This window comes from Gossypium hirsutum, chromosome D11 (assembly GCF_007990345.1).
Source record: "Gossypium hirsutum isolate 1008001.06 chromosome D11, Gossypium_hirsutum_v2.1, whole genome shotgun sequence".
Taxonomy (NCBI): domain Eukaryota; kingdom Viridiplantae; phylum Streptophyta; class Magnoliopsida; order Malvales; family Malvaceae; genus Gossypium; species Gossypium hirsutum.
The window spans coordinates 42,296,899-42,300,411 of record NC_053447.1 but is presented as its reverse complement, the minus strand read 5'-3'; the positions used below and the strand labels follow the sequence as shown (position 1 = coordinate 42,300,411).

At 28.8% G+C, this 3,513-nt stretch overlaps 1 long non-coding RNA gene across 2 annotated transcripts; it reads right to left on the bottom strand.

Annotated features, from left to right (window-relative positions):
• Positions 1 to 284: 284 nt before the first annotated feature.
• Positions 285 to 2,322, bottom strand: LOC121223138 (uncharacterized). Of its 2 annotated transcripts, XR_005920562.1 has the most exons (4): positions 1,998 to 2,322; positions 1,422 to 1,476; positions 890 to 970; positions 285 to 669 (listed from the first exon to the last, which is right to left on the bottom strand). It is a non-coding gene; the product is annotated as an uncharacterized lncRNA (long non-coding RNA). The 2 variants fall into 2 exon arrangements; XR_005920561.1 differs by having other exon boundaries at positions 285 to 970.
• Positions 2,323 to 3,513: the final 1,191 nt, after the last annotated feature.

The following is a 3,513-nucleotide window of genomic DNA, read 5'->3' as shown; positions in this document are numbered from 1 at the left end:
AGCCTAAACACATCAACAACACAAGTTAGTTCATTTAAATATGATTCATATGAATTTGACATGGATAACCATTATACTTTAGCATAATTCAATTGGATTTATCATCCATCTCATAACATATCATGTTTTCCATGTATCACCATTACAATAAGTTTCATGTATACATATCTTAATTCATATTAAACACTTACCCTTTCATTTGCATAACACATAAGACATAAACATGGCGTTAACCATATTCACAAGTTAGTGATTAAACACATAACTTAACAAAAATCACCACATGATAAAATAACTTTCATGAATATAACATATAAGCATTCATACTTTTCATGAACATGGCTATACACACTTTAATCATCAACAACTCATACTTTTCCATACTTTCATGACATTGCCAATCGAAACACTTACCATTCCTTCCCTTTGTATGCCTGTTGAACCACTTAGAATAAGATCGAATACGCGAGAATTTCACACACTGTCTGCTAACATATAGTCGAAACCATTTCTTTCCTTTTCCTTTACATAAATGCCCTCTCTTGAGCCATAAATGGGTTTGCTCACACAAGCTATGGGTCAGAACATAACTACATGGTGCTACTCACACAAGTTGTCAAGTATCCGCAACACATGCTGAAACTCAGCCACTGATAGGAAGTTCAAGTCCTACACCCGAAACATGGAAACCCCAATGACATGTCATTTGTATCCTATATATTCCTAGGGTTCAAACGGGGCTCAATAGTCATCGTACGTCGTTGAATTTCTATCGTTTCTTAACAAGATAAATTGCATAATAACATATATATTGATTCAATCACAATAGAATCACATGCTATCATTCAATTAATCAACATTATACAGAATTTAGTTCATGCGAACTTACCTGACTAAATTACAGAAATGACAAAGTACAGTCGCATTTTGGTAATTTTCCATTCTCCTCGATTTTCCACTCGATCTTGATCTAAATTAATAATTTCATTCAATTTATTAATTTAGTCAGTAAAACAATATATTTTATACAATTTAGTCATTTTTGACATTTTTACAAATTTACCCCTAAAGGTTTACTTTTATTCAATTTAGTCCCTTAGCCTAAAACATGCAAATTAACCATTTTTACCAAAAATTGAGCCTAGCCAAATACTTATGGCATCCAATACAACCCATTTATTTTTATTATTTTAACAATTTAGTCCCTAATCGATAAATTCATCGAAAATCACTTAACAAAATACTTTTAAATACCAAATAATATTTCAAATTCATTATTTAACATAAACAATCACTAGATTCATCAATCGCAACATTCACAATCTTTAACAATTTCAAAATCGAAGGTACGAGCTAGTTGGACGTAGCTGCAATGATCTGAAAAAAATAAAATTATTAGAAACGGGGCTAAAATCACATACCAATTTAAACTTGAAATTGCCGAAACCTCCATGCTTAAAAATGGCTTCTTCCTCCCTTAACAATCGGTGGAGAAAGATTGTAAAAGATGAATAAAACATTTTGGTTTTATTTATTTTAATTTAATTATCAAATTATCATTTTAACCTGGTTAATAAATAAATAAAACACCAATTTCATGCCCATAATTGTCCACTAACTCCTTGAATGGTCTAATTACCATTTAAATCCCTTTTCCTTTATTCAATTAACCATTTAATCACTCAAATCAAATAGTGATAAAATTTTACATCTTTTATGATTTAGACCTTTTTAATTAATTAATTATCGAAATGTTAAAATTTTTAAACGAAAATTTAATACCACCTTAATGACACTTTGTAAATATTTATAAAAATATTTACGAATCATTTTATAGAAACGAGGTCTCGATACCTTATTTTCTAAAATCACTTAACCTTAAGGTCTTACCACTTGAACTTAATAAATCGCTTATATAACATAAATTTACAAATCAAAAGTCTTTTTATAATCATATTTGACTCGTTAATATTAAATAATAATATTTAAAAACTTACTTGTCAGATTTGGTGGCCTCGAAACTACTGTTTCTGACACCACTGAAAAACGAGTTGTTACAACACTTGTGTGAAGAAGTGGTCAGCCATATGTACCTAAAAGAACTATAAATTGACATCAAAACACAACTTAACAAGACACGCAAAAGATAAATATTGAGACCAACAATGCTTAACAAAACTAGATTCCAAATATCTCATAACTTAACACACGAATGGTTAGATAAAAATAATGAAAGTAAACTAAGTTGTGAACACATTTGCAACCACTTGAAAACATGAAACTTTGATGCATAAACAAGTGATGCAAACATATATGGCACTTTAAAACATGACACAACAATATAAACACACTTAACTTATGATAGTCCTAATGACACAACTAACAAACTTGGACAAGAAATAAACATGACAATAATAAGAGCAGGATATAAAAGCATGAATTATTATCAAACACACATTAGGACATAGAACATTAATGAATCCCATAATATAAATATTGAAATTTAGTTGTTTCATTTTGCATTTGGGCTTTACATGAGTTTAGGCCCAATTATGTTGACTCGGTCCATGGTTGGCCTCCTTAAACCCAACGCCTTTAATTAAAAAGAAAGGTTCGTTAAGCACATTTGTTGCTTCAAAAACCCATCTTGGCCCAAAAAATCTCAGGCCATTCAAATTGGGTGTTTGGATCTGACTCCAATTAGAGGCCTAATAACATGATGTGACATTAATCACATCAAAACATCTCCAAAATAGATTCTTATAAGATATGTTAAAAATTAGCCAAAAACTAACATCTTTGTTCACGAAACATAATTAGGATTTGAATTAGAATAGTTTAAACTTCTAAAAAATTCTAAAAAAATTTAAGCTTGGTAGTTATGTTAATGGGTTTAAGTTATTGATACCCTCCTAAAAAAATTCTAAGCTCGGCCTAACTTGTCAAATGCATGTTTTACTTTTTTAAAAAATAAATTTTTTAATTAAAATTAATTATAACAATATATAATTATATTAACATATATATTTTTTATTTTTGGCTTAATGAATTATTTAGTACATGAGTTTGACATTTCCTATGTAATGTGGTACATATGTTTTTTGCTTGGTTCAATGTAGTACTTATATTTGGTATATGTTATACATTTTGATACCCAAAAGTAACGATTTTAACTTTTAATGTTTTACTTGGTTTTTAAAGTTGATTTATAAAAGTTAATATCTAATATTATAAGGTTTGAATATTGCAAAATTTCGTTAGTATAATAAATTTAGCATTAATATTATCAGGTTTGATGTTACCCAATTACACTTAACTGTTCTTCTTTAGTCACCCAACTATAAAAAAATTCAAAATGGTCACATAACTAATTACATTTGTCATTTTTTGGTCCATTTTCTTCAGCTGTCATTGACTTTGTAACGGAGAGAAGAGGTGGTAGTTGAAAAATTGATATAATAACAAATTTAGCTCCCAACATTTACATATTGTGTCAATTTGGTTATGATTTAA